Here is a 14,380-nt window from a genome sequence, read left to right on the forward strand (position 1 = left end):
GGGGGGGGGGAATGTCCTGATGTGTGTAAGGAATGCATTGTGTGAATCTGTGTTTGTATGTGTAAGGGCTGCAAGGTGAGTTTGTGTATGTATGGGATGCAGTGTGTGTGTCTGTAAGGCAGTGTTTCCCAACCCAGTCCTCAAGGCACACCTACCAGTCCAGGATTTAAGGATTATCCAGTTTTGTCTAAGGTGTTTTTAGAAAAAAAAGAAAAAACACCTTAGACACAACTGGGTCACCCCTAAATCCTGGTCTGGTAGGTGTGCCTTGAGGACTGGGTTGGGAAACACTGCTGTAGGGGATGCACTGAGTGTGTGGAAGGGGTGCATTGTGTGTTGCTGTGTGTAAGGGATGCATTGCTTGTGTATGTGTGTCTGTGTGTAATGCATTGTGTGTTTTTCTGTGTGCAAGGGGTGCACGTGCATTGTGTGTGTGTGTGTGTGATGGATGTCAATCTCTCCCCCTACCCCCGTCTATTTCCTTCTTCTCCCCCTCCCTCTCGTTGCCTTCCTTCTCCCCCCCTCCAATTTCCTTCTTCTCCCCCTCCCTCTCATTTCCTTCCTTCTCCCCCCTCCAATTTCCTTCCTCCCCCTCCAATTTCCTTCCTCCCCCTCCAATTTCCTTCCTCTCCCCCCTCCAATTTCCTTCCTCCCCCGTCAAATTTCCTTCCTCTCCCCTCCCTCAAATTTCCTTCCTCTCCCCCCTCAAATTTCCTCCCTTCCTCTCCCCCTCCCTCAAATTCCCTCCCTTCCTCTCCCCCCCAAAAATTTCCTACCTCTCCCCCTCTTCAAATTTCCTCCCTTCCTCTCCCCCCCAAATTTCCTCCCTCCCTCTCCCCCCCACTCCCTCAAATTTCCTCCCTCCCTCTCCCCCCCACACACTCTAATTTCCTCCCTCCCTCTCCCCCCACCCACTCAAATTTCCTCCCTCCCTCTCCCCCCACCCACTCAAATTTCCTCCCTCCCTCTCCCCCACTCCCTCAAATTTCCTCCCTCCCTCTCCCCCCCACCCACTCAAATTTCCTCCCTCTCCCCCCCACCCACTCAAATTTCCTCCCTCTCCCCCCCACCCACTCAAATTTCCTCCCTCCCCCCCACCCACTCAAATTTCCTCCCTCTCCCCCCCACCCACTCAAATTTCCTCCCTCTCCCCCCCACCCACTCAAATTTCCTCCCTCTCCCCCCACCCACTCAAATTTCCTCCCTCTCCCCGCACTCAAATTTCCTCCCTCGCCCCCCCACCCACTCAAATTTCCTCCCTCGCCCCCCCACCCACTCAAATTTCCTCCCTCGCGCCCCCCCACCCACTCAAATTTCCTCCCTCCCCCTCCCCCCCAAATTTCCTCCCTCCCCCTCAAATTTCCTCCCTCCCCCCCTCCCCCCTCAAATTTCCTCCCCTCCCCCCTCAAATTTCCTCCCTCCCCCCTCAAATTTCCTCCCTCCCTCTCCCCCACCCCCACTCACTGAAATGTTGTCCTCCCTGACACCCAGCAGGCGCGCGAGGGAGCACTCTCCCTGGCTGAGTGCTTCCTCTTCAGCTCCCTCGCGCGCCGCGTACTGATGCCGGAGCCGGAAGATGACGTCATCTTCCAGCTCCGGCATCAGTACGGTGCGCGAGGGAGCTGAAGAGGAAGCACTCAGAGGAGAGTGCTCCCTCGCGCGCCTGCCGGGTGTCAGCAGGGCCAGCCTCTGGGGGGCCCTGAGGTGACCGGCTGCTGGGCCCCCCAGGAGAAGAGGCTGGCCAAGTGGGTACATACCGGGGTCGCAGGGCCCCCTGCGACCCGGTATGTACCCACTGAATGTGGGGTCCGGACGACCTGCCGGCTCTGCTTGGGGCCCCGGGCCAGCTCGGGGCCCCAAGCAGTTGCTTGGTTTGCCTGTCCGGTAGCGACGGGCCTGTGTGTTTGTATGGATAATAGAGGCTCATCTGTGTGATGGGGATATAAAAGCTGCAGTACGTGTGTAAGTAGCATAGTGGCTGTAGTGTGTGCATGAGGGGATAGGTGCAGGGGGGTTGTAGTGGACGCAGGGAGGGACAGGGGTTGTAGTGGGTACAGGGAAGAATAAGCGCTGTAGTGGGCACAGGAAGGTATAAGGGATGTTCTATAGAATGTAAGCTCGATCGAGCAGGGTCCTCTTCAACCTATTGTTCCTGTAAGTTTATTTGTAATTGTCCTATTCATAGTTAAATCCCCTCTCATAATATTGTAAAGCGCTACGGAATCTGTTGGCGCTATATAAATTGCAATAATAATAATAATAATAATAATAATACTGGTTGTAGGGACGGATAGAAGCTGTACTAGGTGCAGAAAGGCATAGGAGCTGTTGTGTGTAAGGGAGGGATAGAGCCTGAGGTGGGTGCAGACATGCATAGGGGCTATGGTAGGTGCCGGTTTGCTTAGGGGCTGTGGTAGGTTCATAGGGGCTGAAGTGGGTGTAAGAATGCATAGGCTGCTGTGGTGGATGCAGGGGGGGCATAGGAGCTGTAGTGAGAGCAGGGAGGCTGTGGTGGGTGCAGGGAGGGATAGAGGCTGAGGTGGGTGCAGGGAGGGCATAGGGTGGTAGTGGTTACTAGAAGGCATAGGGGCTGTGGTGGATGCATAGGGACTAAAATGGGTACATGGAAGGACGGAGGCTGGGGTGGTTGTAGGGTGGAATGGGGTCTGTGGTGGGTGCAGAGAAGGATGGGTGTAGTGAGTGCAGTTAGGCATAGGCTTGAATGGGTGCAGCAGAGGCAGAGGGGCTGTGGTTGGTGCAGGGGGCTGAGGATAGGGCAGGAAGACAGTGGTGGGTGCAGTGAGACGGGGGCTGAGATCGGTGAAGGGAGAGGATAGGGGCAGTAAAAAAAAAAAAAATATATATATATATATATATATATATATATATATATCTATAAGGAGCTTACCTGCACTGTCTACCAGGCTGCTGCAGCTCCTTAACTTCCAGGTGCTCTGCAGGAGAGGGCAGGGAGTTTAAGCATGCGTGGGATAGGCATAAGGCTATCCTAGCTATAAGATAAGGCCAGGGACTAATGAAAGTATTTAGAAAATTGGGCAGACTAGATGGGCCGAATGGTTCTTATCTGCCATCACATTCTATGTTTCTATCTCCAGATGATGTAGAATTATAACTACCAGGCTTTGGTACCTAGGCCCACAATTACACCACGTCCTACGACAGTCAAGGCCACAACCATTGCATAACATTCTATTGTTGGACCCTTTGCCAACTGCTCAAGGCCTATAATGCTGCAGGAGAGAGCTGTGTTTTGCAATGAAGTGTTCATTTAGTGATCAACTTTTACATTTTTTTTTATTTATTGTATTTCTTTATTTACCCTTTTCCCTATTGTATATGTACTCAGATTTTTAGTTTATCCTTCTATTCTTCTCTCTGTGTTTTTTTTTTTCATATTAGGTAGGTCTCTCTAGCTTCCTTGCCCATATGTCCAGCCCCTTTATGTTGTCCCACTACGTGACTACATTGGCGCCACTATCCTCTAATCACACTACTAGCCCTCTTTTTTGACATCCTTTATTTTTGGTAGTGCATAGAATAAAAAACAGCTAGTTAATGACATTCCACAAGAGTATAAACAAAGATGCACGGGTGGAAAGTTATTAGGAAATATCAGAATACAGTACATTTTATAATATATGAGACAAGTTTAGGGAAAAAAACATGTCCGCAGAAAAGTGTGAGTGAAATCTTCAAGCTGCACATACTGACATGAGGATGAGCTATTACCACTAAGTAATTCAATATTTGTTATATGTATTAACAATGCAAAAACAAACTAGTTTCTAGTATAGGGCTGCTCAGCCGATGCTCACAGATGGTTAGCTATGGACAGTGGGAATTGAGAGTCCGTTAAGGCATGGGGGGCATCCCCACAACTCCATGTGCGGATGCAAACCCGCTGTTTGGACCACCATGATGCACGCTGCAGGCCTTGCCAAGTGGGAATCCTCTGACAGCACGGATTATGCAGGAGTATTTGGCCTCCTCTTGAGTGCCATGCGGGGACACATCTGTGGGGTGTAGCTGTAGGTATGCTGCATGCTTGTGTTGGCTGCAGCCCCGGCAATCCTCTCACCACTTCCCAGCGTCGGCGATTAAGTGCCAGTCGATGCACTCTCATGAGCCTCTTTTTCCAAATCATCCAGCGGTGGTAGCATGGGCAATGGCTGGTCACATGGCAATGGCCCACAGACCGGATCCTGGAGGCTCTGCCTTGGCCGAAAGATTAGAGGTGGGTATATGTGCATTCAGCTTCACCGACAAGCCCGCATTTTTAATCTCCCTTTATTGGGTCTACTCCGCTCTTCTATTTGCCAATATCTTCCTATTCTATACAGTTGCCAAAGAACATCTAGATATCCCCACAATATGGTAAATTTAATTTTCTATTGTGTGATATATTTACAATATCAAGTGTCACATGACTCTCTCTACAAAGCCATTTTGTAGTGGCCTCACTTGTAAAATCACGACATGACTATTTTTAAATTTAGCATGCATAATTTGTTTTCTATTAATATATTTACGGTCTATCCTGTAAACTACAATTTGAAATGCAAATATGCTAATTAGCAGTCACTCGACAATGACATTGTTGTAGAATTATTAGGCCCCATAAAATTCTGCCTTAGGCCTCATAGTTCAAGTCTTACAAGAATGCTTTGTTAGTAGAAATTGTGTGTCAGCGGAAATGTTAGGTTCCTGTTGAGTGAAACATTGTAGCAGCTAGTATTAATAAAATGTGAAGTTACTAAAAGCCTTGAGAACTAACCTTGAGACTAACGTGCCAACTACTCAAAATGGCTGCCAAAGCCCCCCTCCCATCGAGTGAACTCCTCGTGCTAACAAGATGGTGCTGGAATCCGGAGGAGAACTTCATGACGACAGTAATGACATAAGATGGTACACCCAGTAGGGAGGGAATTTAACTAACCACTTAACACCTAAACCACAATTAATAATGTTTACTTGTTGTTATCTTGAATTCTAAAGTGATGTAATTATGCCTTTATAAGGGTCTGCGCAAACACTTTTTAACAGATGCCATTAAATTTCCTGAAGTTCTTTCATTAACCTGAACCTCGTGTCTCAGTGTGAATTTACTTCTGCGTGCACGCAACTTTATTATTTCTAATTTGGACAGGAACAGATAGTCAATCAAACGTATTGGTTTGCATAAAAGAATCCATTACAACATCATTTGACAACAAATTTTGCATTTCTGTGACTGTTATATAAAGAGAAGATTTCCAGGCTTATGCAACACTTTGGTAAAACCATTTCTATCAACAAAACAAGTTAGTGGTTACTGTTTTTTTATTATTTCTATCAACTAATAAAAAAAAAAATTTTTTAGGTTAATATTTCCGGCTTCTGTTTCCTTGGTGGGGTATGCACCACCTAAGCCCTAAGGATTGAGCAGACCATATTTACTCTGGTCACTGCAAATAATCTTCCATTGATGTTAACGCATTCATCAAATGGTGTGCAATATATAGTTACGGTATGTTTTCTATTCCATATTCACACAGGAGAGAACCTGAACCACCCACATATCCCAGAGTGAGGATCATAATGCTCTATCCTGTATTACAGGAGTCACTTTAGGGCTCCAATAAATGTAAGTGCATATGCATTCATCTACTCATCCAGTGCTCTATTGCCAAATATACTACACTAGATAGTTTTGTTTTTGGATTCCCTTTTCTTGTTCCCCTCTGCTGCATATTGGATGTAATATAGGTTTTTGAGCAAGAGGTACAATCAGATCCACATCTCATGCACATAAAAGGAGCTACCTTATAGCTCAACATAGTGTAAGTGCACCCTTTTCTCCTTATTTTCTCAGTGATTATAATATACTACACTAACAGATTTCTACCTTCTATCATACTTAATTCATTACACTACAACTAAGGACATTTAAAGTGCTGCACCCTCCTCCCCCTCCACAATAAGACTTACTCGATGAGTGTTACAAGTGTGTAAAAAATTTAGAAATGTGTAACACTTGCACACGGCAGATGCCAATTTCTACAGTATATTGTAGACTTGAGCAAAAATTTTATTTGGTTTGCCTGAATCAAATTTCTTTGAATCCACACCCCAACAGAGAGATTCTAGCATTCTGTATCCTGCTAAACCACAATGCAGCAAAGGGAAGGATTGACGCTTTTATTTATATTAAGTAGGTTTATGTGCATTAAATTTTCTCGTTTAACCCCTTAAGGACACAGCTTCAGAAGCATGTCTTATGCTTAAGGACACCGGCCTTTTTTTTGCAGTTTATGCTCAAATGCAAAAAAAAAAATAAGCTAACCCTAAGGGGTTAAAAAAAAAATAAAAAAAAAATCGGATCACAGTATAATACGGTGATCTGTATTTTGATCACTGTAGGTAGTGATCAACTGGCAGGGAAGGGGTTAATTTTTATTAGGACTGGGTAAAGGAGGGTGGGATTTTTACTTTAAAGGGACTCTCCAGGCAGCCGAATTTACTCACCTGGTTACAGCGCCGGGAGCCTCGTGAAGCCGCGCCCCCTATTTCTTAAAAATGACGAAATAGGCGGGCGCGAGCAGGGAGCAATCAGACGCTTCCATTTTGAAGCGTCATTGCTCCCTTGTGCGCATGCGCGGCTTCGCCACACATGCGCACATACTTCAGAGGACGGCATTCATGCTGCCCTCCGAAGTCCTGAGCGCACAACCGCGCATGCACGCGGTGTGCGCGGCCGCGAGCTGAGCTGACTGACAGCTCAGCTTGCAGTCTTTGCCCGCCTCCCTCCTCTGCTGACAAGCTGGAGAGAGAAGGCGCGCACACAGTGCCTTCTCTCTCCTAGACACGTCAGATGTATATTTTAATACGTCTGACGTGTACAGGGCCTTTTTAGGGCCCTGCATGATAGGAAGTCCCTCTGGTGGCCGTCTGAGTGACGGCCACTGGAGGTATTCCTTTCAATCAATGTAAACACTGTATTTTCTCTGAAAATACAGTGTTTACATTAGATTGCCTGCAGGGAGCTATGGATCATACCTGAACAACTACATTAAGCTGTAGTTGTTCAGGTGACTATAGTGTCCCTTTAACAACCAAAAAAAAATAATATTAAAACATTTTTTTACTTTTTAACGTTAACGCCTAGCTAGCCTAACACCAAATTCCCCCATTTCCCAACTAACTTCCTCCCGGTTGCTAAATATATCATTTTAATATATTTAAATTAATTAATAAAATAAAATTAACCCCTGAGGGTTATAAAAAAATAAAAGTTGACCCTCAAGTGTTAAAAAAAAAATAAAAAATCAGATCACAGTAAAATGTAGTTCCTGCCAATTGATCACTGTAGTCAGTGATCAATTGGCAGGAAAGGGGTTAATTTTTATTTAAAATGGGTAAAGGGGGATGGGATTTTAAACTAACTTTATTTTTTTTACAGGGGAAGCAGATCATCACTGATCTGTCTCCCTACACGTCACACAGATCACGGAAGAGCAGGGAGGCGGATGGTGAGTCCCTGCAGCACATGTGCTCGCTCTGAAGGGTGCTCCCGTTCTGCCCCTAATACAGAGGCAGACCGGAGGAGCGTTAACCCCGCGATCGCGGCAATCTGGGGTTAACTTTACAGCATGATGGACCATGTCATTCGGCGTTAACTGTTTCCCCGCCATGAAGGGACCGGGTCCATCATCCGGCGGGAAGGTGTCAAGACAATAAAAAAAAAAACATTTTACACCAAGAAGCTTTCATTGCTATTCTAGATCATATAATATTGATTCATGACAGTTTTCAAAGAGTAACAAAAATAAATAAATAAAAATAGTATTTTTAGACTCAACTTTATCACAGCAAAAACTTTAGGCAATATTGTAATCGATACCCCAAAAAACAAACGTTGATAAAATTAATTGATTTAAAAAACAATGTATTGATAATATATGGTGTACTCTGGTCTTGTTTCCCTGCGAATGGGGCACACTGCTTTATAATGCTTTACCCTTGATTGTGTGTCCCTGCTGTTCTCAGAGACTCCTTTCATATGTGGTGACACAACCCAGTCACAATTTACTGGCTGACCACTCTGCTAATGAATGATGCACTGTGCAATATAATTCGCACAACATTTACATTAACCATCCCGGAACATCCCATACCAGCATCAGTCAAGGAGGTGCAGTTTAAAAGCAAAATACTGCATATACAAACTCCAGGCACCATGACCACTTCACTGAACACGGAGGTGGTCATGGTGCTTGAAGAAACCCTTTGTAGATACCCCCAGTGAATATTTAGTGATGTATTTGAACATTTATGCAGAAATAGTTTCTGGCATTATCACAATATATAGCCAGACACAAGGTAAGTATCAACATAGACATATGCGGAATACGGCAATAATGTAAGTCACGAGTGCACCGTAATCTCCTAACTTTAAGCTATTGTCTCATTTGGAATTTATGGTAATTCTCAGGTTTAAAAATAAAACCATAATAAAGCCTTGAAACATAACCGTATAGGACTAGGGGTATTCAAACATTGTTGTGTAAATCATTAAACATCAAATGTTTCATATCTAACATTGTCACAAATAAAATAATTATAAAGCAACATGCCTATTACTCAGATAAACAGTGAGGGAAAACATATTTGATCCCCTGCTGATTGTGAACGTTTGCCCACTGGCAAAGAAATGATCAGTCTATAATTTTAATGGTAGGTGTATTTTAACAGTGAGAGAGACAGAACAAAAAAAAAAAAAAAAAGAAAATCCAGAAAAACACGTCAAATAAGTTATAAATTGATTTGCATGTTAATGAGTGAAATAAGAATTTGACCCGTTCGACTTAGTGGCAAAACCCTTGTTGGCAATCACAGAGGTCAGACGTTTCTTGTAATTGGCCACCAGATTTGCAGATCCTCTCCAAGTCATTAGGCTTTCGAAGGTGACGTTTGGCAGCTCGAACCTTTAGCTCCCTCCACCCTCAGTGCATCCCTTAGTGGTCTCTCCTCCCCCACCTCACCTGGTGGTTTCTCCCCCCCCTCCCCCACCCTTTTCCAATGGTGGTCTCTCTCTCTGACCCCATTCCCTTCCCTTGTGTGCTTCCTACCTCAGTGTAGCGTGACTGGGCTGCGCGGACCTCGGTACAGGAGTTATTGAGAGAGCACTTTCTTTCAGTCAGGCCTGGTACAGGAAACAGAACTCCTGTACCACGGTCTGCGTCCCCCCGGCCACACTAAACTGAGCTTCTCTCCTACCGGGTCACTCAAATTTGGCACCCCCAGGGCCGGTGCACCCTAGGCGACTGTCTAAGTCGCCTATAGGCCCTGCTTGTCACCTAAACAATGACTAGGTGATAGACGTGTTGGAAAATTCTTCCTTGCACTACTGCCACAAAAACACACCTGATTCAGTGATGGAAAATGTTTCAGTTAACTGAAACTGATAAATGGGTAATTGTGGTGGAATGAGCAAATAATTTCAAATGCTACCATAAATACATCACATATTATAATTAAAATATCCAAAAATTGGAAACATTTAATTTTTTACAAAGGTGGCATTCTGGGGGGAGATCCTGAGAAACCATTGGAGTAGCTGAACGTAATCTGACCTGTGAGCAAAGTGTGATGGACTGTGTTTGAGCCTGGAGGTGCAATGCTCTTTGGATCCTGAGTGATACAACTTCACCAGGTAGGCAGTACTGGTTGGTGGGAATAAGCTGACCATCTTTATTTGCAATATGGCCCGGGTACCTTAAATTGGCCTATTGGCACATACTAGATAGTTGTTTTGTATTTTTGTTTTTCATGTTTTTCATGTCTTCCACTTTTATATTACTTATCTTCTATTCCATCAACATGTTTGTAATCATGGGCAGTATCTTTAGATCGTTTCCAGTTAAATAGACAACCATTGCTTCAGTCTTGCATTTTGTTCCTGTATTCCCTCAGTTATTAGCCAACAGTCTAACAAATGTTTTATTTGTGGTAAATTTATGTCATTTGATCACTTACCGCAGTTTCCCATGGGAAAACGTATCAGGAATTTAGGAGACGTATTCTCCATGTCAATTCTGTTACCAATCTGAATTTAAGTACTCCTGTAGCGAATCATGTTCGCCACTTTCACGATGGCAATTCTAATCACTTATCCTTCCAAGCCTTAGAGAAAGTCACTTTGAACTCTAGGAAAGGTAACTTCAACCGATAATACCAGTGACTACATCATCAAAAGTCTGTTCGGCATTTTCGCACTGAGATTTTTTACATATCTACTACATGCCCGACTTATTCAGACATCCACCCAGCTCTAAATTGGCATATTTCTTTGCTATGATTGGACCCTTTCAACATATGAGCATCTCAGTGTTCTTACTTGTTGTGTCCACTAAAGTCTCTATTAATATACTCGTCCTTTACTGCACAATAGCAGTTGTTTAATATTGCCCATTCTATATCACACCTATCCCCAGGACGGGCCATAATAATATATATTTATATTTTTATTCTCGCTTGCACATTATCTGCAGCAATGACATTACCGGGTTTACTTCACCGTCAGGCTTATAAGTATTCTCGTTCCGTGATCTGAGTCTCCGAATCATTACACCCACAAGGGGTTAATTGGTTCCATTCTAATCCCTTTCAGTTACATCACTCTTCAGCCTGACCATGAGAGGCTAATAACGTATGACGTTTTCACGAACTCCACCAATGATTTCACGTCACCTACCTTTAAATATCGGTCCAGTTCCCGCACATCGGCTCCCCTCTGATGAGCTGCGGGCGAAACGCGCGCGTCAGGGGCTTCTCGATGATCCTCTGCTATCGCTATTTGCTGCTACACTTACTCTCCCGTACCACGGTTTATGTGGCACTTCGGATCTCGAGCTGACTTCCAGTTTCCTCTTGGAGTGGCAACGACCAACGGCTGAGTTCTCCCTGTTATGAACTAGCCGCATTACTTTACCGTGTATTGGCTATCCTGCCGGTTCTGTACACACGTCCTTCCTATTTAGCTGTTAGTCTTTTATTTATTTTTTTCATGTACCAATAATGTTCTGTGTTGGGGTTTACTGTTGATCGTGACGATACCCCGTCATATATTTACATATAAGGCTTTTACTAGGCACCATGCAAGGCTGCCTATTACTAACTATGTTAGCATTGATACATTGTTGATTAGGTGTTACCCTAAGCTCTGGGCAGATTAGCGATCTCCATTTAGGAGGTCTCAGCCTTTCATCATCACCTAGTCGTTAGATTGAAGCTGCACTTATGCACTATATTAGCCTATATGTCAGTATGAATAAGTACTGTATTGCTGCCGTTATCTAGGAGGCTCTAGCATACAATCTTACTTATATTTCTTAACTGGGCAAAAAATTGTTTTTGCGCAATAGATTTCTGTATTGAGGACACTGAAAACTTTTGAACAGGTCCTCTTATATTCACAGCATTGATACATTGTTGATTAGGTGTTACACTAAGCTCTGGGCAGATTAGCGATCTCCATTTCGGAGGTCTCAGCCTTTCACTATTACCTAGTCATTAGATTGAAGCTGCACTAGTGCACTATACTAGCCTATATGTCAGTGTGAATAAGTAACTGTATTGCTGCCGTCATCTAGGAGGTTCTAGCATACAATCTTACTTATATTTCTTCATTGGGCAAAAAATTGTTTTTGCGCAATAGATTTCTGTATTGAGGACACTGAAAACTTTTGAACAGGTCCTCTTTTATTCACCCTACCAGGGAAACGTTACATATACATATATATATATATATATATATATTTTTTTTTTTGGATACTTTTGTGTTGTCTATAGATATGGGCTTTACCTTGAAACACCGATACATCTGATAGATAGCATTTGAGAAGTTTATTAACCTTTATGGTGGCGATTTCCACATCCATTTTAAGTATAATATTAAAGGTTATGTATTAACTAATTTAGGGCACTCAACCTCCTCTCTCCTTCTCATACTACTTTGGTAGTTCCCCTAGGGTTAACCCCTTTCCTTCGAGTGCTCCTTTCAGGCTTCCAGTTCTCTCCCGTTTGTTCATATCGGTCATCTATTTTTAGATTGTCTGTTAAAAGTTCCTCCAATAAAATCCCTCTAAAATTTTCTACAGGCTACTGCTGCTCTAACACAAATCCTGTCCCCTTCTACTTGCAGGCACTGATTTCCATTAGGCTGAAGACAAGCAGAGGAGGGTTTCCCTAACAGACATGCAGCGCAAAGCCTTCTTATCTCTGTGTCAATTGGCACACACAAAATTTAGTAACAGTAGGTGGAAAATGCGGTTTGTTAAAGGGACACTATACTCACCAGAACAACTATAGCTTATTGAATTTGTTCTGGTGAGTAGAATCATTACCTTCTGGTTTTTTTTTTTTGCTGTAAACATGGTCTTTTCAGAGTAAATGTAGTGTTTACTTTACAGCCTAGGGATAACTTCACTGGCCACCCCTCAGATGGCTGTTAGAGATCCTTCCTGGGTCATGGCTGCCTAAAATGCACCCAAACATTCAGTGTCTCCTCCCTCTGCATGCAGACACCGAAGCATTGTGATTGAATCAGGCTACCACTTCTGATGATGTCAGCAGACTGTTTTTTTTTTTTTTGAGGCAAAGAGCATGCAGAGTTCCAGTTTCTGGCTTGAATACAGTAAGATTTTGCTATATTTATGGAGGCAGGAGGGGCACAAAGGGGCTAGATAGTGATGTTAACACTTTAGGGTCAGGAATACATGTTTGTGTTCCTGACCCTACAGTGATCCTTTAACCTGGGTTTAAACAAATGTAGAGACTTTTGCTAGCAATTCTGCTAGAATTATGTATAGATGAAATTTGATTATCCTTTAAGATAAAGTTGTATTTGTCTTGACAGGTACCCTTCAAGTGAATGAAGTCATTGTCTAGAATAGTTACAAAACAAACTTGCACATATAAAAGTGCTCTTAACCCCTTCAGGACGGAGTCAATAGTGCACGTTCTGATCAAAACAAGACGTAAACAAAAACTGGAATTTGCTCTATATGTCTGTTCAACCGTAATTCACCGCTGTCACATTAAGTGCACCCACACTTATTATATATCATTTTGTTCAGAAGAAACAGGACTTTAATTTATCAATAACTTCATATATGGAACATAATTGATTATGAATAAAATTTAAAAAAAGTGAGAAAATAAAATTTTTAAATTTGTATTTCCGTCTGCCATTTTAGCTGTGAATGTCATAATACTGTTAGGTTTTACTGCAAAAAAAATGCACATATTTGTAATCAGCGATGTCTCACGAGTCCCCCCCCCCCCCCCCCATTAACAGGTTTTATGGTGTTTTGGAACGTTCCATTTTCAAATTGAAATTTGCCAGATTAGTAATGTTACCTTTGACACGGTGTGGTAGCCCAGGAAAGAGAATTACCCCCATAATGGCATACCATTTGGGAAAAAGGAGACAAGCCAAGGTATTAAAAGTGGGGTATGTTTAGACTTTTTTAGTAGCCACTTAGTCACAAACACTGGCCGAAGGTAGCGTTCATATTTGTGTGAAAAAAGCAAAAAACGAATATTTGGCCAGTGTTTGTGACTAAGTGGCTACTAAGAAAGACTGGACATACCCCACTTGCAATACCTCGGGTTGTCTACTTTTGCAAATGGTATGCCATCATGGGGGTAATTCTCATTCCTGGGCTACCATACACTCTCAAAGGCAACATAACTAATCTGGAAAATTTGAATGTGAAAAAAATGAAATGCAAGCCTTATGAGACTCTCTAACTTTCCAAAACACCATAAAACCTGAACATGGGGGGGGGGGGGTACTGTTATTCTCGGGAGATTTCACTAAACACAAATATTAGTGTTTTAAAACATATTACAACAATAATATAGTCCATAAAAGTGCCGTTAGTTTGTAAAAAAAATGCAAAAAACGTCACTTTTACTTAAAATATCATCGTTGTAATACAATTTACCAGTTTGAAACACTAATATTTGAGTTCAGCGAAGTCTCCCGAGTAAAACAGTACCCCCTATGTACAGGTTTTATGGTGTCTTGGAGAGTTACAGGGTCAAATATAGTGCTTGCGAATTAAATTCTCTGCACTTTCTCCCTGTGTTGCCAGGCATGTCAATCAAATTTTAATTACTCAAATCACATAATTATGTTAAAAGATAACTTAAATATACATGTAGAATTTCAATATAAATACATATATGTATTTAAATTCTGTGTATACTAATGTAATCTTTTATGTAATTATATGGAATATATATATATATTTTTGCAGTTATTTGTAATTATATATATATATCAAAATACAGTTAGAATGAAATTACATATGGA

Source organism: Pelobates fuscus, chromosome 7, assembly GCF_036172605.1.
Source record: "Pelobates fuscus isolate aPelFus1 chromosome 7, aPelFus1.pri, whole genome shotgun sequence".
NCBI classification, from domain to species: Eukaryota; Metazoa; Chordata; class Amphibia; order Anura; family Pelobatidae; genus Pelobates; species Pelobates fuscus.